This window comes from Halichoerus grypus, chromosome 3 (assembly GCF_964656455.1).
Source record: "Halichoerus grypus chromosome 3, mHalGry1.hap1.1, whole genome shotgun sequence".
NCBI classification, from domain to species: Eukaryota; Metazoa; Chordata; class Mammalia; order Carnivora; family Phocidae; genus Halichoerus; species Halichoerus grypus.
Window position 1 is genome coordinate 31,402,601 of NC_135714.1, and position 22,231 is coordinate 31,424,831.

Sequence of the window (22,231 nt, forward strand, 5' to 3'; positions counted from 1 at the left end):
CCTCTGAGCATTACACATACCTGAAAGATGTTTGGAAGTTTATTTTCTGGAAAAACAGAGGATCCCTCCCTGGTTGAGAGATACCAGGTGGATGGGCAAACATGGCCAAAATAGGGGGATTAAGTGATTGTATGCAGATTGAATATTGATGGTACAGATTCCTCCCCCCCGAAAAAAAATTGGCAGAAGATACTTTAAGTAAGGTCCAAGTCATAAAGGGAGAATGAGCAAAAATTAGACCTCAGTGACCGAACCTCTGTAACCAGCAGGGTCTTGGGCCTTGACAGAGTGATAGTCATAATGTTTAACAACCAGCAAGGGCACCAGACCATCTGAAAGATGCCAGACATAAACAATTGGTGAGCCTGAATGGTATGGTTGTGTGGGCTGTGCACTGCACAGCTGTAGACCGCAACCGAGCTGAATGTGTGCTCCAGTCTTGGGTGTTCTGTCCTCACTTTTGATTTGACTTGAATGCCTTACAGGTAGAGCCGAGGATATCTCCAGAATGATGTCTTCTGTAATTGGTTATTCTAAGATTGGGAACACATTCCACAGCAAGATCATCCTGCTGGTCTCAATTTTTCCCCCTGACATTTCATATTAGTCAATTGATTTTGGACTCATAATTGTTAATGAAATAAACACAAGAAGCAACTCCTGCTGGGAAAAGAAAGATAAATACTCCAAGCTTGTCCCCCAAATCAGTGTAGTTGAAAAGCAGATGTTAATTGAAAACAGTTTAACTCAGCAAAACTCACAAAGTTCTTTCCAATGTCTTTGCTAAATTAATCATTTTAACATTTATCCTGCATTCTTAAAACAAGATCGTTTGCAAACAGGTGACCTGACTTGCAACTTTCCATTGTTTTTCAGGATGGGGGAGCAAGAGGAGAGACAGGAGGATCTAGAATTCTGGGATAACAAGGCACCTCTCTCTTCCCTTTCTGATGAGCTGAGTCCTTACTCTGAACAGCTCTTCTGATTTTAATGAGCTCCAGGTTTGTCTGAGAAAATACCAGGGCTAATTTCTTTAGTCCGTGTCTGAATTTAGGCAAAGGTTTAAAGAAGTTGCAGTTATTAACCCCCTGCCTGCTACAGAGTTGAAGCCTTCTGGAAGCTTGCATTTCAACTAAGTTTTCTTAATTTATTGTGGATGAATGATCCAGAAAGTTAATGTGCTCCTTTTATAAAGAGTCAAGTTGTAAATCATTCACTAGTTCCCTAACTGGTCTCCTTGTAGGGAGAGAAGGAAATGCTTCAGGGCCTGCTAGCCCTTCCCTTTGTCCCAGGCTTTCCCGGTTACCCCCTGGATGCCCAGAAAAGTTGTTCTCTCTGGGGTCTGGCTGCAGACTGGCACTCCGGGTGCATGCCTTTAGGCAGGGCTCAAACCAGATTTGGGGCTGCTACCTGTTATTTTTTGAGGTGGAGCCATGGGTGCGGCTACAAACAAAAATAATTTCATCCTGATGAACCAGATGGTCAGGGCTGGTGTCATCAGGGTGGAGCCCTGCTCGCTGTTACCCAAGCTCAAGGTAAGAGCCTGGAGTCACACTCTTTATCTATGGCTCCTGACCCCGGGGTCAGGGTGCCAGTAAACCTGGCTGTTTCAGACACGCCTCGTGATGCATCTGGACACTGGACTGTGGAACGTGGTTCTGAAAAAAACAGATGTTGGTCATCATCTGGCAGGGATGGAAGCCCGATTTTCTTTCTTGGAAAAATCTGGAAGGGCTGTGGCTTCATTTCTTAGTGGATTAAAAAAGACTTCCCTGAGACAAATGACCTTTTGAATATTCATGTGAGCTTGGGTAAGCCAATATTCTTAACTCTAGTTTCCGTGAACCTCCAGCCCGTGCTCTGAGTTTCTGTCCAGAGCCAGCTCCCACCCTTCCCCCACCAGTGCTGTCTTGTGACCTTGGGCACTTGGCCGAGGCCACTGCTGGGCATCCAGCAGGTGTTTGAGGCCTGTCTGCTGGTCTGCAAATCCCTGTCACTTGTCCGGACCCCTGCTCTTGGCTTTCTTGAGGGGAGTTCTCACCTGGCCTGGCATGTATAACCCTCACGAAAAGAGTGACAGAGCAACCCTTGTTCGCTCCCTATAACCCAGCCTACGGATTCAAATTCAGTTTTAAACAGAGTTAGAAGACCATAAACAAAGGGCCTGTATGTCTCTGCCAAACATCAGCCTGGGGTGAGCTTCCCAAGGATCAGTCCTCAAAGGAAGCTTTCTCTGAAAAGGTTGATCTAGTAGGGACACTCCAAGTCTTATTATTCCAGAAACCTGGCTATGAGTTCGGTTTAATGCATATAAACCTTCTACAACACGCGCTCTTGGCCTTCGCGCTATCTTCTTGGAAACCTCCACACCATGAGAGAAAGAAGCGAATGCGCAGGCTGCAGCGTAACAAAGATGAGGCAGAGGTCCAAGTGAACCACTGGCCTGTGCACCCATGGAGGCCACAGGGGCAGAAATAAGGAAAGTCAGCGGCCAGGGATGCTGGTTCCAACTGTTGGACAGCATGCCTACTTTCTAGAGCTTGCTTCCACGGATTTAGAACATCTATCACCATCTGATCGCAAGGTCCACCTTTGGGAGACCCGCCTTGCTCATACTGAAGCAGTCTTTTGCCCTGGACCTGTTGTGGACTTTTGGGACCGATTCTGTTTTCATCCGTTCATCAATGTAACCTGAATACAGTAAATCACCTCTTCTGTCTTAGCTGAAGAAAAAAAAAGGAGGTCCTTAGACTCGGATAGATCTTGCTGCTCTACTTCCCAGCTGCATGATCTTGGAAAAATTACTTTTCTGAGTTTCAAGCTCCTTATTTGTAAAATGGCAATGTTAATGCCTACCCTGTAAGGTTGGATCGTTGGAAGGATTCAGTGAGATAATCTATCAAGGGCGGTTGAAGAGACAGCATCTAAGACGTGGGAAAGCACTGTACTATTTCACATGCGTCGTCTATGGACGAGGAGGCATCGGGCATAAAGAGAAAAAGACACGGCCCTCCCCGTCCACACTTTACGGCGCCGGGGGAAGTTGGACCCATGAACAGGTCATTTCAGTAGGTGCGGGAGCAGCTCAGCAGAGGCCAGCCGAGAACCTGGTACTACCTGAATATCTTCGTTTTGTTTTGTAATCACCTGATAGTGATGTGTTTTCTGGCCGGTTGGAGTCATGGGTGTAATTAGGTGGGGCAGGTGAGACCAGAGGCCAGGCACAGCCTGGGGAAAATGTGTGAGCGTGGGGGGCAGGGCGTGGTGGGGAGGGCGCGGCGGTGCTATGAGTGGTCTACAGGGGTCCTACTTGCTGGAGAGGCGAGACCCCATGGTCAACATCAGCAGTGAGGTTCAAGACAGCCCGTTGCGCTACTCAATCTCTCTTTACCCAGCCAGTGCAGACGGTAGTCTAGATTGTGAAAACACTTGCCAACGTACCCATTGCTGAGAAGTTCTTTCTCCTCTTTCCCCCAACACAAAGCCTGTTTATAGTACTTCTGCTTGGCTGTAGTCATGGAAACCACCTTGTTGTCATATTCGCTTTTGGGCAGAATATTTTACCTCTAGTTGTTTTTGTGGAGGTTCAAGCTGTTAGCGACTAGACATTCTTAGAAAAATCCAAATTCTGGGCCCAGTGAAGGGTGTGGTCAACACGGATGTGACGGATTTAATTAAGTGTTCATTCTTGGGTTTGACAACAAACTCACCAGCCTGGCATGGGAAGCTGTCCACAATTGGCCTTTACTAATCTTCCCATTCTAGCTCTTCATCTTTCATATTCTGTTCCATGCAGCCTCTCTGCATCTTTGTTCCTTCGGTGTGAAACGCTGTCTTTTCTCGACCCCCTCTGATTGGATACAATCCCTTTCTGGCACTTCTCTCAAAATACCTTATACGTGGTGTTGTCTTTAATTCTAGTTATGTAAGTACTCATTCTTTCCATGAGCTGGCAAGCGAGTGAGCTGATGGTAGGAGCCTTTTCCCCTCTGTATTCCAGCGCCTTACACAGAGGATGTACTCGATAAATATTTGTTGAACTAAAGGATGTTAAAAGAACATGATTAAACACCTAGAGCGCGCCAGATGGTGACTGCAGAAGGCTCCAAAGCCAGAGTGCCCGTTTTTTGGTCTTCCTGACTTGCCTTGGTCTTGGGTTATAAACATTAAACTCAGTTGGGTCCTTCAGAGTATTTAAACAAGTGCTTGCCCTTGATGTGGTTAATGTTAACTTTAGAAATTGATAATGAGCAATAGAAAACAAAGTGTCTGTGGGTAGCAGTGATTAACAATAGTCCGCGTCTAAGGGCTGCTCTTGGCTCTATGGGGTTTCTGCAGGTACTTTAATATGACATGAAGATCAGTAAGTTTTGTTCAGACAGCTTCCCCCACCTGACTAGTAGCTCCGCAAATACCCTGGGTGGAGGAGGGAAACTCGCCATTATAGGATGATGTCGATTTCAATTCCCAAAGCAAGAAAAAGGCCACAAGATAGGTGCGGAGTATGGCTCAGTATGGGACTGGATGACTCAGTTTTTGTTGTGATAATACTATGGAACAAACAACCTCAAAGTTCCAACGGCCTTCAGGAACAAACATGTATTGTTTGTCCGTGTAATTTGTCAGCGGCCGTGAGCTGGTGCTATGGCTCAGGGTTACTCCCATATGACTTCTTCTTCTGAGACCCAGGCTGAAGGAACACGGCCCCCCGCTGGTCAGCAGGGCTCCCATGTCGGAAGGCAGGTGTTCGAGACACCTGGCAGATATTTGCGATGCCTCTTTAAGGCTTCACCTGAAACTGGCATGTTCTCACTTCTGCCCACACTGCATTGTCCAAAGTATTTTACCCGGCCAAGTCCCAATTCGGTGGGGCAGAGAATGGGCAAGGGAGAGGGGAGAGGCAATATTTGCTAAATTATAATTCAGTCTACCAGAGGGACACTTAGAATATTTTATTCCTTCTACAGATGGAAGTATAATCCCCTGGAAGAGAGAGCCCCATATCTTGTGCATTGCCTGGCACATGATGGACATTCTGTACGTGTTTGTTGAGTGAACGATTAAACTGTCCTGGATCAGTGTAACTAGGTGCATGGCCTTTCTCTGTTTGCATCGTGGAGAAAGTCGTGCTTTTTAGAAACACAGACCAGATGGAGGTTCTATGTCGTTGGAAGCTCTGACCCTAGTCAAAGGCGAGTGTTCGCTGTTGTTCCGTGTGGTGACGCTGTCAGGAGGGCAGAGTCATTGTTGAGGCTCCTTGTGGGTGAGCAGATGTAAGGAGGTGGTTTGGGTGGCTCCCCACCCACTGCCCCACCCAGCGCGGGGCCAGCCTTGGATGGGGAGTAAATAGGAGGTTTCACCTGGTGAGGCTTCCCCCACCCAGTAAGGAGGATGGGTGTGCCTTGCCGAGGGAAGCTCATTATTATATAAAAGTTTGAACTTACGAAGTGGGAAGCTGGAGAGGGGCTATTTCTGTGGCAGAAGCTGGCTTCTTTCAAGAGAAGTTAGAACTCCTTTTGTGCAGTGGTGAAGACAAGGAGGTTGGAATTTGGAATTTGGACTCGAGCAGGCCTGTGTTGGAGACCCAGCTCTACCACTTGCTGTGTGACCTTGGGCAAGTCACAGCCCCTCTCTGGGCCTGTTTCTTTGACTGTACACTGGACAGAATGATAGTAATCACTTCCAGGGCCCTTGGAAGGATTAAATAAGTCAATGCATATAAAGTTCTCAGGACAGTGCCTAGGATGGAGAAAACATAGTAATTGAAAGCTCTTATTGTTACTATTATTATCAACATCACCATCATTATTTTAAACATGTTGATGGAATTTCAAACGTTTTCAACTTTGCTTACCTTTTTTTTTTTTTTTTTGGTAAAGATTTTGTTTATTTATTTGACAGAGAGAGAGAGAGCACAAGCAGGGGGAGCAGTAGAGGGAGAGGGAGAAGCAGGGCTCTTCTCTGCCGGGAGCCCGATGCAGGGCTCCATCCCAGGGCCCCGGGTTCATGACCTGAGCTGAAGGCAGATGCTTAACCAACTGAGCCACCCAGGTGCGCATCAACTTGGCTTACTTTTATCTGCAGGAGAATCTTTGCTCTTCAAAGCAAGGAACTCCTGTAGCTTTTTTTAGGAAGAGTGAGAGGCAAAATGTAGAGAACAGAGAAAAATATAGACAGGAGAAAAGAGAGAAGGCACAGAGGGAGAGTAGAGAAGAAAGAAAAGAGGGCGGACTGTTTTTTTTTTTTTTTTTTCAGGCGTTCAAAGATGAGAAATTAATAGGGGATTGACTGGAAGAAGAACTCTTGGGTTTGGGGCTTCTCGGAGAGGAAGGTGGTCCAGAGCTCATGCTGGGAGCTGGGCCTCAAGGGACCAGGAAGAACAGACAGTTGAGAAGAGACACCAACTTCCCGGGCCCAGGGTGGTGGCGGTAAAGGTGTCCATGTGCAAGATTCAGTCTCTCCAAGACATGGGCTGGGAGGGAGACCGTGTCAGGAAGAAGAAAGGGGGTCGGGGGCGATCGCTGCCAGCATTTTGGGGCATGCATACCTTGCCCAACAGGCTGGGCGGGACAGGGGTGAGAATAAGGCGGGCCTGGGAAGAGCTGAGGCAGGGCAGATGGAATGAAGTTGACAAGAGTGGCATAGCCATGCGGAGACCCATCAGCCTCGTGGGTGCTCCGGGCGAACCAGGATTACAAAGACGCTGAGGTTCTCCTCCTTCCACAGTTTTCCTTTTGTTCGGTTGCATTACCTTCCTATCTTCCGAAGTTCTTTTCGGATATCATCAGATGTTGAATATAAACTCTCAGGAGCAAAAGGCGCTCGGCTTCAGCGGGCCGGAGGACACCTAACAAAAGGCGCCTCTCTTTGCAGGAAGCTGTTCCTCTGCAGAACATTCAGGGTGACTGGTTTCACGGCGTGTGGCCGCTTGGCTCGCAGAGGTGTGTGTGCTGTCTAGCTCCGTGTCTGGCGCGTGGTAGGAGGCGCTCAATAAATAGCTGTTAAATGAATACGTGGAAAGTGCTCCAACACCTGCAATAGCTCTTGTTAAGAGAATGTCAAAGTTCTTTTATATTAAAAAATGTGAGAACTCCAAAAGTGCTAAACATTTATGGATCTGGGAGAAGGCGGAGAGGCTCACCTCCAGAACAGATCTGGGGTCCCTGCCGTCCGAATGACGGACCTAGGCCACGTCCAGCCCAGCCCCCTAGTAGCATTATCCCAGCCCTATTTTATCAGTAGGGTCCTGGTGAAAAACTGCTGGTACTCTCATATTGGGTAACTTGAGGAGAGTTTATTAAAGAGACTATATGCAAGGGATGGGCAAGGTGTCGGGGAGCTACAGTGATGAGTTGGAAGCCTGAGGATGGTACAACAAGCAAGGAGAGGGTGTGGGTGGGAAAACCTAGAGAGAGAGCTGGGAGGAGAGGGCTCCCTGACAAGGCAGTGACTTTTGGCGGAAGGACTTGGCAACAACTCTAAGGGAGACAGCTCAGTGAATGGATGCCCCGACTTCACGCTCCTCCCTCCCCCGCATTCCCTATAGTGCTCCCTATTGGCTGAACCCAAGTGGGTGCCAGAGGGCTGTGGAGTCCATTGAGGCGGCCCCTGTAGGTCAGCCCCCTGAGGTATAGAGCAAGCGGGGAGAAGGGTGGAGCACGCAGATGGATGGAAAGGTACATAGAATGTTTGCAGCTCAGGGGGTCATTTTAAGAGCCTGGGGAAAATAAAATGTGAAGTGGAGTCTTCAAGTTCCTAGGTGTGGTCACCACTTAAGGCACTCTGTGGGCTGACCATGGAGTCCAGCTTCTTCAGTCAGTGTGTGGTCACTTGGGATGGAAATTAGAAAGCCCACAAGTGTCATGAAGTCCAGGCTGAAACTGATGCATGGTGGGGCCCTGGGTGGGGCTGGGGAGGTCAGCTTAGGTGTTGCCCATTTAATCTGTGCTAATGATCCATAAGGTGGAAACACCTTGATGACATTGGTCAAGGTGACCAAATTATAAGGTGTTATAAACTTTGGCAGAGAGAAACTAATGACAGACCTACCAGTGGAGAATTCCCCTGGCCTTAAAAGACAGAATATGGCCCAATGAGATTTAGAGATCTGGAGGCCAGCATGATTCAAAGCACATACATCCACTAGGAGGCAGAAAACAGGAAGGCCAGGACGTGATCAACCAGGAGGACCTGAGAAACAGGCTGCAGGAGACGCCAACCCGCTGGGGGCTGTTGGGAGAAGGGAAAAACCTGTGGTGGGTGATTCGTTTAGAGCATCTACATATTTGCAGCGTGGCAACCATGAGTTCAACCACCAAAATCATTTAATTAACCAGGAACTCTGCACAGAGTTAAACTCATGAGCTGTGTGTGCTAATGAAGTCCTCTCACAAAATCTAAATTAAAAGATTGTCTCTCCTGGAATAAGAATAAAAGAGTAGTTTCAAATTTTTTACATACCCGTTGTCCCAGAATTCTACTTTAAGGAATTTGTCCTAAATGGGGTGCCTGGGTGGCTCAGTTGGTTGGGTGACTGTCTTCGGCTCAGGTCATGATCCTGGAGTCCTGGGATCGGGTCCCGAGTCGGGCTTCCTGCTCATCGGCAGTCTGCTTCTCCCTCTGACCCTCCCCCCTCTCATGTACTCTCTCTCTCTCAAATAAATAAATAAAATCTTTAAAAAAAAATAATCAAGCTGATTCTTAGCACTATTGGTACAAGGATGTTCACTGTAGAATTTGTTACAATGGCGCCAAATTAGAAATAACCTATATGTCCCATGGTAGGGATTGTTGAAAAAAAAAATTTATAGAAAAATTTTAATGACATTAGAATATGTTCAATATGTGGTTTAGAGAGGAAAAAACAGATTCTACAACACTTCGATCTCATTTTGGTTATAGACATACACACATAGCAGATTGGAGAGATCGCTGTAAAATGATTAAAAGTGATTAACTCTAAAAAAGATGGTATTAAGAATAATTTTGCTGTTTTTTTCTTTTTTCTTATCCAAACTACCTAAATTTTTACAGTGGATGTGCATTACTTTATGGTAAGAAAGCAAATTATTTTTTTTAAACCCATAGAGAGGACTTTCTTGCCTCTCCTGCATCCAGTTAGCTCTCCGGTATTTTACCAAATCAGTAAGGTGGGAAAGGGACAGTTGTGCAGAGGTGCTTACAGGAGGTTGGGCAAAGGACTGAGGGGGGGCCCCTGGAAGCACAAAGAAGGTCATTGTGTATTTTATGGTGACACTGAGGAGTGTGTCTGAGACCAATAGAAGATCATGGATTACTGAACCTCAAGGAGAAATATCATTTGGCTCATGCACTCTTTATTACTTGGCTTTGAAGAAAAATCATACCAAAGTCAATTGCAGGAGGGGGATGGAGTTGGGGTACATCTATTACTAGATTATCAGGACTGAAAAGGATCATAGACCTCATGAGTCAGACATGCCAGAGGCCCACTCTAGTATCAGATATGACAGCAGAACCTTGGCAAACATCTGACTTTCTAGTAGAAGGGGATTTTAAAGTGAAGTTACAGAGAAATACCCCTCAGTCCTTGCAGGTGGCTTCTGAGGAAACCCCTCAGGTTTGCAGAATATGATTTGTGAACATCTGAGGTCCTCTGAGCTCTAAAATGCTACGATCTCATGGCTCTAAGATTGCCGATTGCTGGAGAGCCTAATTTAAGAAACATGAGAGGACCAGGATGTAATTTGCATTCCAAGAAATAAGGAAGAAAGGTTTCTTCCTCTCCATTTATAAACAATTATTGAGCACCTGCTCTACACCAGGCCTTGTGCTAGGTGGTGGAGGTAACAAGAGGAAGAAGACCTAATCTTCTCCTTTAAGGGGTTTACATTCAAGTGGAGGAAACAGACCCTGAAACAGATGATCATAATAAAGCAAGGCAAGTTCTACGATAAAGGCTTATACAAAGGAATATGGAAGAGCACGGAAAAGAAGGACCTTGAGTATGGCTTAAGAGAAGGGACATTGAACCTGGGCCTTGAAGGATAAGTGAACTTTTAGCAGTCAAGGAAAAAGTGTGTGTGTGTGTGTGTGTGTGTGTGTGTACGCCCATGTGCCCACCCACCCGAGGACAATGCACTCATTGGGATTGAAAAAGGCATGGCATTTTTTGGTATATCTTCTTCAGTAAAGTGTCAAATCTTTTGCTCATTTTTACTGGGTTGTTTATTTCATTACTATTTAGTTTTAAAGTTCTTTACATTCTGGAGTCAAGTCCTTTATCAGAAATAAGTATTGTAAATATTTTATCCAGATATCTGGCTTGCCTTTTCATTAATGTATTTGAGGAGCAAATGTTTTTAATTTTGATGAGTCCAGTTTATCATTTTTTCCTTCTGTGATTCATGTTTTTGTGTCCTATCTAAGAAATCGTTGCCTATACTAGATTTACAAAGATCTTCTTCTGTGTTTTCTTTTTGAGGTATTTTTACACTTTTAGTACCCACCAGCATTTCTAGTTAATTTGGGGGCATGGTGTAATTACAGGTCAAGGTTCATTTTTCTCATATGACTATTCAGCTTTTCCAACACTATGTGTTTAAAACACTATTCTTTCCACCACAGGAAATCATTGTTGAAAATCAATTGACCATATCTGTGCGGGTTTATTATGGGCCCTATTCTGTTGCATTGATCTACACGCCTATTCTTATGCCAAAATTAAGCTCTCTTGATTACTGTAGCTTTATAGTAAGTGTTAAAATCTTGTAGTGCCTCTAACATGGTTCTTCTTTTAAAAATCATCTTGGCTATTCTAGATCTTTTGTACTTACATATAAATTTTAGAATTAGCTTGTTAATTCCTATAAAAAATGGCTGTTAGGATATTGATTGGCATATTGTTGAATCCATAGATCAGTTTAGAGGGAATTGACAACACTATTGAGTCTTTTAATGCATAAACATAGCATATGCCTGCATTTCTTTAGTTTTGCTTTGATTTTTCTCAGCAAGGGTTTTGTACAAGTTTTACACATATTTTGTTAAAATTATCTCATAAGATATTATTTTTTGATGCTATTGTAAATTGATTTACCTCAATTGCCAATTGTTTTTTGTTGGTACATAGAAATATTTTTATATGGATTTTCTATCCTGCAGCCTTGTTAAACTCATTAGTTCTCGTCATTTTTTAAAAAATAGATTCCCCAGGGGGTGCCTGGGTGGTTCAGCTGACTGAACATCCAAACCTTGGTTTTCCCTCAGGTCATGATCTCAGGGTCGTGAGATAGAGTCCTGCATTGGGCTCTGCGCTCAGCACGGAGTTGGCTTGTCCCTCTCCCTCTGCTCCTTCTCCCAATCTCTCTCTCTAAAGTAAATACAAAATCTTTAAAAAAAAAAAAAGTAGATCCCTTAGGATTTTTTTTACCTACAATCATGTTGTCTTCAAATAAAGACAACTAAAGACTTAGGTGCACATGATTACCATCTCTCCACAGAACCTTCCCCGTGGCTTCCTGACTTGTCTCCCTGCCCCCACTGCATCTCCCTTCCTCAGCTCCACTCCCAATTCTTGTCTCCATACCACTGCCATGTTATCCTTTTAAGACACAGGTCAAACATGGCCCCAGGGGCTCCTCTTCTCTCTCCTCCTCTGTATTATTGCAGGGTCTTGATTCACCTTCCCCAGGAGTGACATGCCTGCTCTTTCTGCATGGCCTAGAATGTTGGTGGGTCTTGATTCTCCCCTCTTAGCTCCTCCTGAAGCCGGGATTAGGGTCACTGTACCCAACAGGGTGGCTGGTGGGGCCCTTAGAGCCTCCTACTGTCTGCATCTTGGTGACCAAGTACAGAAGAGTCTAGGAAAGCTGGTAGGTTTGCCAAGTCTGGGAAGACAGACGTTCCCTGGGGCTTCTCACTGGAAACCCTAAGTAATACAAGTGTTTCCTAAAATGAGACATAATGACTTTTTATCTTTCCTGCAAGTCTTTAATTAGAGACTCCATCACAGACATGTCACATTAAATGGGTCAGGAATTCCACAGCAGGAGGGAGTGAGTAGGAAATTCCTTGGCCAAAACACAATCAAACCAGTTTGATGCTTGTAATAATGTCTTTCCCACTGAAGACTATATCCATTATCCCTTAGCTTCTGGTGAAAAGTGTTTCAAAAAAAAGCAAGGAGGGCTTGTTCCCCAAGACATTATCAATCACTTGGGCAGTCAATCAGCAAAAGCATTGCGGGGTACATATCATCGGCTCATTTGTGGAAGGCACTTTCCTATGCCTTATCTCATTTTTTCCCTTAACCACCCTGTGAGGTGGGCAGGAGGCATGTCACTCGCAGACAGATAAGGAGTACGAGTCCCTAGAGGCTGAGTGGCATGATCACATTGCTAGACAGTGACAAAGCTGGAGCTGGAACCCCGTGATGGGGTTCAGGGCTGGCTGCCCTCAAATATGGTGCTTTGGCATCTTGATTATTTTGAATTAAATTTACCTCAGAAACAGCCAATGCAGGAGGGGCACTCTGATCCTCCTTTGTCCCCCTGGAAGCAAAAAATAAATCTCCCACGTGAAAGGTGCCTTACCTATAGTAGGAGGTAAAGAGACATCCTTATCACCAGAGATAGGGAATTCAGGGTTAAGAAGGCACATAAACAAACTCTGTTACTTCTTTACTAATTTAGTACCCCAAGCCCAAACTTCTTTGTCTTATCAATTCTTCACAAATGTATGATTTCTTTGTCTAAAAGGTGTAAAAGCTGTCTACTTTGGTCACTTCTTTGAGTCTCATATTTCTATGAGCTCCCATATGTATGGAATTAAAATTTGTTTTCTCTTTTGTTAATCCCCCTCGTGTCTATTTCATCAGACCAAGCAAAGAACCTAGAAGGGAAGAAGGAAAAGTTTCCCTCCCCTCCAGTTTTGGTGCCCAGTGGGGGGCACTGCTGTGGCAGTTGAGAGATCCCAGGATGTCAGACGAGAGCCGGCAGAAGATAAGAAGGACTTTCTTACCACATCAGCCTTCTGGGGTTCTGCCCCAGAGTGGCTGCCAAGAGTCTTTTTTTTTTTTTTTTTTTTTTTTACCAGGATCACCAGGAGATTTGCTGTGAGCTAGTTCTTTGGGTATAGTGAATCTGGTAAAGATTTGATATGAGTCCCCTTGATTTCTATCGATCTTGTCCCTCCCAGAGATGGTCGTTGTTTTCTCTTGTCTCTGTCTTTTGTGTCGTTTGTCATAAAGAGGAAAATCATAGGGTCGAACGGAGGCATAGGCCCTATCAGCCTGTTTGAGCTGGCCTCATAGACGGGTGAACTCCCAGTTCTCACCAGGCTGGGGTCTGCTCAGACGAACTTTGCTGTGGGTTCTCTATGGAGGAAACTGGATGAGGGTTTCCTTGTGTTTTGTTCTATGGCTTGAGAGCTTGGCTTTGTGGCCAGTGAGAATATTCTCTCTGGTCTCCACCATCTGGAAGGTGCACGAACTGGTGTGCATCTGGTGGCCCGTCGAATAGACTGGGGTTCTGAGACATGAGTCCCAGGAAGCCCTCTCTCTGTCCGACTGTGCCAACTCTCAGGGGACTTTGTCATGAGGGGTCCCAGTCCATAAGGGGCCTTTGTCATCTCAAGCTTCGTTGTCTTGTTAGTGCTGGAAAAGTCCTGTCCCAGGAGTGCCTGCCCAGTGTCACAGATTAGTGGGTCTGTGATTGGAGGCATCTTATGTTCTCATGAGAGACTAAAGACACCGTTTTCACCACACATGCCTTTGCTTTCTTAGGCTAACCAACCCTGGGTGTGAACTTTCTGGATCTTGTGGGGGCTGCATCTTTTGCACTCTCCTTTAGGATGCCTCTTGCATCCTCGGTTGAGCTATAAGAAGCCATGTTGGTTTGAGTCACTAATTGAAATGGGCAGGTGATGGATCTTTTGAATTGGAAAAATTTCTAATTTGAAATATTTTCTTTAGAGAGTTTTCGTCCTAAACAATGGTCTTCTTGGTACCTAAGGAAAGTGCAAATTAAAAAGTGGATACAAAGAAGTAAAACAGCTAGCCTTAGGGGTCCTCTTAACAAGATGAAAGAATGGAAATTAAACTTAAAACTAAAGTCCACATCCAACATGAATTCCATTTCTTAAATTTGGTCTCATCCCCTCAGCAAATTCCCTGAGCTCCCCAAACTCCTCCACCTTCCCTAGAAAAAATCCCTTAAACACCTAGCTGCCCGTTTCAGCTTTTCTTTCCCCACAAGATTTAAATAGAGCACTCCAGCCTAATCTTTAGGTCCAGGATTTGCATTCTTTCTCTGTTCCTTAAAGATGTAAATCTTACCAGGTCTTTAGAATGTAAATACCCCAGGAGGTAATGAAAACTCACTTGAGAATGGAGAAAAAAAGTAAAAGAGGGAAAAAGGCCTTTTAAAAATACAAACTGCTCTTTGTTTTTTGGGTGTTGAATTTTATAAGTTCTTTATAGATTTTGGATACTAACCCTTTATCGGATATGTCATTTGTGGGTATCTTCTCCCATTCCAGAGGTTGCCTTTAGTTTTGTTGATTGTTTCCTTCGCTGTCAGAAGCTTGTTATTTTGGTGTGGTCCCAATAGTTCATTTTGTAATTTTGTTTCCCTTGCCTCAGGAGACTTATCTAGAAAGAAGTTGCTGTGGCCGATGTCAAAGAAGTTACTGCCTGTGTTCTCTTCTAAGATTTTTATGGTTTCGGGTTTCACATTTAGACCTTTCATCCATTTTGAGTTTATTTTTGTGGATGGTATAAGAAAGTGGTCCAGTTTCATTCTTCTGCATGTGGCTGTCCAGTTTTCCTCACACCATTTGCTGAAGAGACCGTCTTTTTCCCGTTGCATTTTTTTTCCTGCTTTGTCGACGATTAACTGACCATATAATTGTAGGTTTATTTCTGGATTTTCTGTTCTGTTCCATGGATCTACGTGTCTGTTTTTGTGCCAGTACCATACTGTTTTGATCACTACAGCTTTGTAATATAATTTGAAGTCTGGAATTGTGATGCCTCCGGCTTTGCTTTTTTTTTTTTTTTTTTCTTTTTTCTTTTCAAGATTGCTGTGGCTGTTTGGGGTCTTCTGTGGCTCCATACAAATTTTAGGATTGTTTGTTCTAGTTCTGTGAAAAATGCTGGTGGTATTTTGATAGGGATTGCATTACCATATGATTTCACTCACATGTGGAATTTAAGAAACAAAACAAAAAGCAAAGGGGAAAAAAGAGAGAGAGACAAAGCAAGAAACAGACTCTCAGTTATAGACAACAATCTCATGGTTATCAGAGGGAGGGCGTGGGGGGATGGGTGAGATGGGGGTGGGTGGGGATTAAGGAGTGCACTTATCGTGATGAACACTGGGTGATGGATGGAACTGTTGAATTACTATATTGTACACCTGAAACTAATATAACACCGTATGTTAACCAACTGGAATTAAAATAAAAACTTAAGAAAAAATAAAATTACAAACTGCTAGACAGGCTCTCCTGCCCACAGCTTCCTTAAGATTACTGGTCAAAGACAAATTCAAATCTTAGAAGTCTTTTCCACAAATATTAGCAAACAACAAATCCCCCCCTTCAAAACCCTTTCAGTGGGTAACCTTAATTTGTTCCATCTGCCAGAGACATAGTTCTTTTTAAACGAGTGAGTTTTACATTATACCTGATTCACTGCTAAAGTTTTGGGATTAAAGCTGGGAGATCTCTGTTTGTGTCTGTCTGTGTGTTTATGTATGTCTATGTATGTGCATTACAGACATAGTATTTTTCTACCTCTGCATGGCATTGTGAAAATTAATCTGTAAAGATCTCAATTTAATTGGCTTAAAAATAAGTGTGTATGAATTAAGTATTTTTAAATTTTAGAAATATAATAGGAACTAACCCAAATGTTTTTCAAGTTCACATGATCTAGGATACGTTTTGGTAAACAAAAACTAGTTTAAGTTTGTTGGTTTAATTAATACAGGCCTGTCTTTAAACTTACCAGCACTAAGTATAATACTTTTATTTTATGTAGGTTTACTAAGAGTCAAATAACCTGGTGTTATCTCTGTTACAAAATCGGTCAGCAAGAAAAATAACTTAAGATGATGGCTAACCACTTTAATGTTTTATGAAATTTTCATGAGTTATCTATGGTTGTTAAGAACAAATTAATTAAGTAGATGTGAGGTATTAGTTTTTAAGTGAACTTTTTACAATGATTGTTTTATGGTATGTCTACCTAAAAATAATTACCCAAATCTCTTTGGTAACTTCCACTGTTAAGAGGTTTGCTAAGTTAAATTAAATGACAGAATTTTATTATCTAGATAAGATCAAATACTAAGACATTAACTGATAAACTCAGGCTTCCTTTTACAGAAAACTAAAGATAGTTGGGTCCAATTGTGAATACATCCTGGGCCATACTGAAAAATTTATTATGAGAAAACATATTTCTAGAAATTGTAAAAAGTATTTGTAAATTTGCCAAGTCACAGAATGCTAATATAAAAGACAGTTAATAGTTGTTTACTTCCTTTTTTTTTTTTTTAAGATTTTATTGATTTATTTGACACAGAGAGAAAGACAGCTAGAGAGGAAACACAAGCAGGGAGAGAGGGAGAAACAGGCTTCCCACTGAGCAGGCAGCCCGATGCGGGGCTCGATCCCAGGACCCTGGGATCATGACCTGAGCCGAAGGCAGACGCTTAACGACTGAGCCACCCAGGTGCCCCAATAGTTGTTTACTTCTTTATTTTCACTAAAATGTTAAGGTTTTTAGGGGTTAAGAATGCTAATATACGTAATTAAAGCCACTGGAAATAATAAGGGAAACATCTTTAAATGCCAAGAAAGCAGGGTGTGTGTTTTCAGTTTAAAAAAAAAAAAAAGGTATGAGGAATGGACATATATTTTGCTGAGGGGAATTAAATAATTCTGTCCTAAAGAGAGGCTAATTATTTCAAAATGGAAAAGAGGAAAAAACATAGGACAGAATCTGAATGTATAAAGAAAGTTGTAGAAAGTTTATGGAAAAAGAAATCTTTGGAAAGGAATTTTAATGTGTAGTCAAGCTGGCTAAGATTAGAACAAATTTAATTAAGTTGAAGAAATTTTTTTTTTTTTTTTTTTTTTTTTTTTTAAAGATTTTATTTATTTGACAGAGAGAAACACAGCGAGAGAGGGAACACAAGCAGGGGGAGTGGGAGAGGGAGAAGCAGGCTTCCCGCCGAGCAGAAAGCCCGATGCGGGGCTCGATCCCAGGACTCCGGGATCATGACCTGAGCTGAAGGCAGACGCTTAACGACTGAGCCACCCAGGCGCCCCTAAGTTGAAGAAATTTTAATATCAAAAATAAGTTGGTACAAAATTAGAATTTGGTTTTCTCTCTGTTAAAAGGACATTTTCTTGAACTACTGGTCTGCTATTTACAAGTGATTATAAAAGTTTTTTCTTTACCTTATTTATTTACTTATTTAGAACTCTTAAAAACATATTTTATTCATTTGATCCACAGAGACTATTCTATGTACCTCAGTGTGGTAAACATATATTTTTCAATGAAATAGTACTGCGCATATTCACATATTCAACTGACATTCTTAGAAACAAAGGTTTTGCACGTGTTTTTAGAGTATATGCAATTAAGCACTTTTTGGCAAACATTCATTCAGTGAGGCACACTGTATTTATTCACGTGCCCAAGTGTCAATCCTGGAAACATATTTCTTTACTCTTAAAAGTAATTCGCCCAGAAAACAAAAATTTTGTATCTTGTCCAAATAATTTCCTGTGTCTTTAGCAGGGCCTTTATTATTTAAGACAGCTGAGTCTTCTCTATTAAAAGAGCTAAGGTTTTTGTTTGTTTGCTTTTTATAACTATTTAACTTTCTGCATTTGCCTGTGAAGTCTTTACTTGTCACTATGGTTAAATGGTAACTATGTATTGTTTCACAGTGACCTACGATCCTTATTTGACCGAATGTTTTAAAACCTCTGATATTTTTGGCAAACTTCCCCCAAATCAAACTCTACATTGAGTCTTTTCGACCTTGAACTAACTTTGTGATATTTCTAAGGGTCCCTAAAACATCTCCAAAAATTTGTTTTCTCTTCTTATAAAAAGGGAGATTTTAAACTAATTAGGCTTATTTGGTATGTTAAATTCATGGGAAGCATTGCCAAATAAAAAGTCATACTAAGTCTTCATGTTGTATGGTATAGGGATTCTACAGATTGTAGAAAATTCCTAGAAATTCAATATGTTCTGGTATTATATTATCAGTTTTTTAAAACAATTCCAGTTTTATCTCAAAATGTGATGTGTCACAGACATAAGCAAATTTCCTTGTCAATTGCTTGTAATGAACTCTCAACAGATCTTTATGGCCATTTTTAGGTCTTTTGTCATTTACATATGGTTATTGTTTCACTCTGATGCTTTTGCAAAAGCGTTTGCAAAAGACTTCATCCTCAAGTAGACTCATGGAAAGTAGTCTAGGATACAGGTTTCTGATACCTTTACTATATATTAAAAAAACCCTGAACCTGGTAAGACTTTGCAGAACTAGTGGAAAAACTGGATTCAAGCAAAACGAATATTAATTACAAAGGACATAAACTGAGGAAGATGTTGATAATTTTTGTGACTTTTTTGTTTAAAACATAGCTGATACTTTTAATATTTTGTTTTTCCAATTCAAAAAACACCTTTTCTCTTTTCTCTGAAGTTACCTATGACTGAAAGCAATTTGGTAAAATATACCTTTGTGAACAAAGAGGAAATGTTTATCTTTTTATCCCTACCTGATCCCTCCTGCCCCAAGAATTCAGAAACTCTCAGGGAGTAATCTTATTTTCATGGCACTATAGTTATTTACATACATTTACAAAAACTATTGTTCTTGCAACAGGACACAATTGGAAAACATTATTAGACCAGTCAAAGAACCTAGAAGGGAAGAAAGGAAGTTTTCCTCCCCCACACCAGGTCTCCTTATGTTACCAAGGCTTTGACTGAAATGTCATATTTGAGGGAGATCTACAAAGACTCAAATATGACCAGATAGCTTTAAGGAACTAAGACTGACTTTATGGAGCCAATAAATCCCCTTGGAAAAATCAGCCTCATACCTTGCTTACAGGGTTACCAGCAGCCTTAGTAGGTGAGCAAGGAAGGTCACTTCCTGGAGGATGCAAGAACCTCAGGATATTTTGGGGACCTTGAAAAGAGAGAAATTAACCCAAATCTATAGGTGTTGTAGGCAAAGTCTGATGGCAAGTCCTTGGCTTGCCTTCTTAGCTTCTAGAAGCTTTTAAAAGTCCAATCTGAGGGGCGCCTGGGTGGCTCAGTCGGTTAAGTGTCTGACTCTTGATTTTGGCTCAGGTCATGATCTCAGGGTCCTGGGATTGACCCCGAGTCGGTCTCCTTGCTCACCACGGAGTCTGCTTGAGATTTTCTCTCCCTCTCCCTCTGCCCCTCTCCCTGCTTTTTTTCCAAAGCCACCATGCAAGCTAAATTATACAACTTGATATAAACTTCAGAGAAATTACCACAACGGCTCGTATATGGAGAGATCATCTTCATGCCAGTGGCACTGGGAAAGGTCACCAGAGACACTCAGACTGCAGACCAGGACAATCTGTCAGATTGCCACTGCCCATCCGCAGTCTATCTAAAGATGCTTCCAGCCTGACATTTAGAAATCTTCTACACTAGCTACCCTCAGAATTCAGAAACGGGCTTATAATTTGCTCTAATAATGAACGATTATTTTTCTTTTGTTTCCATAGAAATGCCTCTTTTAAATACCTCATTGTCTGTACAATACAGGCCTAGCCTTGGGAAGCCACCTGCCTCACTGCCTCCTGAAATGAGTCACAACTGTTCTCAGGACTGAGACTGGTTCAGTGAGAGACGGAGCAATCTACTATGAAGCGACTAACCTGATTCTGCTCTCCACAGACATTAGCTCCGGTTTTAATAGACAAAATTTCCAGGGAAGTTTCAGAGGAGGGAGCTGATGGTCTTCAGGGCGGGCTGCCCCCAAATATGCCACTTCGGCATAGTGATTATTTTGAATTAAAGTTACTCAAGAAACAGACAGTGCAAGAAGGACACTCTGACCCTCCTTTGTTCCCCTGAAAGCAGGAAATAAATCTCCCATGTGCAAGGTACTCTCCCTGTACTGGGAGATAAAGAGACAGCCTCATCACCAGGGATAGGGAATTCAGGGCCAAGAAAGTGATATAAACCTACTCTCTTACTTCACTAATTTACTACCCCAAACTTCTTTGTCTTGTCACAAATTCACTGTTTCTTGGTCTACAAGGTGTAAAACTGCCTGCTTCGGTCACTTCTTTGAGTCTCATATTTCTGTGAGGTCTGTACATACAAAATTAAAATTTGCTTTTTTTCCCCTCCTGCTAATCTGTTTTGCGTCAACTTAATTATTAAACCAGTCAAAGAACCTAGAAGGGAAGAAAGGAAGTTTTCCTCCCCTACACCAGGTCTCCTGCTCTGGATTTACTCTTTTCAACATTCAGATAATTTCTCTCTCTAGGAGCCTAACACTGGCTCAGCACCCCAGGACATGGCGCCCAGGGAGAGGGGCCACACTCCCTGCCATCAGACACTCCTTTATGATGACTTGTGCTTTGAGTTTGCTGTAGATACTATCTTAAAAAGACTTTCTCACTCAACACAAAGTCAAGTATGACAGGAAAAGCCTGGGGCGTTAGGGGTGACCACCACCCGCTGCAGAGAGAGGACAGGAAGGAGGGAGGGATGGGCTCCACAGTGGCGGTGGGGGCAGGGTAGAAATGAAGGGAGGCCACCTGCAGGGTTTTGCTGGCTTCCCAGGCTGCTGTATCCCTCTGAGCTGTTAATCTTGGCTCCTTTCTGACCACTAAGTTCTCTTTAAAGAGTTGTTTCCCCCACTGCTCCCCCTCTGCCTTTCTTGGAGAGCCCTTTAAAGCAGGCCTTAAGTCAAATAAACACACAAGTGAGACAAGCCAGGGCAGTCCCATGTGAAGGATGCAGGCAGGAAGGTCAGGGAGGCCAGGGTCTTAGGCAGTGTGTGTGTGTACGTGTGTGTAAGTGTATGTATGTGTGACTGTGTATGAATGTGTGTGTGTGGATGTGTGTGTGAATATGTGTATGGGTGTACGTGTGCATGAATGTGTGTGGATATGTGTGTAAATGTGTGTGAGCATGTGTATGAATGTGTGTGGATATGTGTATAAATGTGTGTGAGCATGTGCATGAATGTGTGTGGATATGTGTATAAATGTGTGTGAGCATATGCATGAATGTGTGTGGATATGTGTATAAATGTGTGTGAGCATGTGCATGAATGTGTGTGGATATGTGTATAAATGTGTGTGAGCATATGCATGAATGTGTGTGGATATGTGTATAAATGTGTGTGCACATGTGTATAAGTGTATATGAATGTGTGTGCGTGTGCATGTGTTTGAATGTGCGTGGGTATGTGTATAAATGTGTGTGCGCATGTGTATAAGTGTATATGAATGTGTGTGCGTGTGCATGTGTTTGAATGTGTGTGGATATGTGTATAAATGTGTGTGTATGTGTGTGTGCATGTGCATGAGTGTGTGTGGATATGTGTATAAATGTGTGTGTATGTGTGTGCACGTGCATGTGTGTATATGAATGTGTGTGTGCATGTGTATGAATGTGTGTGGATATGTGTATAAATGTGTGTGTATGTGTGTGTGCACGTGTGTGTATATGAATGTGTGTGCATGTGCATATGTTTGTGTGTGGATATGTGCATAAATGTGTGTATGTGGGTACACATATGTGTGTGTATGAATGTGTGTGCGAGTGCATGTGCATGAGTGTGTGTGGATATGTGCATAAATGTGTGTGTATGTGTGTGCGCATATGTGTGTATATGAATGTGTGTGCATGTGCATGTGTATGAGTGTGTGTGGATATGTGCATAAATGTGTGTGTGTGCACGTGTGTGTATATGAATGTGTGTGCGTGTGCATGTGTTTGAATGTGTGTGGATATGTGTATAAATGTGTGTGTATGTGTGTGCGTGTGCATGTGTGTATATGAATGTGTGTGTGCATGTGTATGAATGTGTGTGGATATGTGTATAAATGTGTGTGTATGTGTGTGCGCGTGCGTGTGTGTATATAATGTGTGTGTGCGTGTGCATGTGTATGAATGTGTGTGGATATGTGCATAAATGTGTGTATGTGTGTGCGC

At 42.7% G+C, this 22,231-nt stretch overlaps 1 long non-coding RNA gene across 1 annotated transcript in view; it reads left to right on the forward strand.

Moving 5' to 3' along the window:
* Positions 1-20,419, forward strand: part of LOC144381333 (uncharacterized) — an 81,875-nt gene extending 61,456 nt beyond the window's left edge. Inside the window, exon 2 of the long non-coding RNA XR_013446309.1 lies at positions 19,783-20,419. This is a non-coding gene — a long non-coding RNA (uncharacterized LOC144381333). The remainder of the gene's footprint in view (positions 1-19,782) is intronic.
* Positions 20,420-22,231: the final 1,812 nt, after the last annotated feature.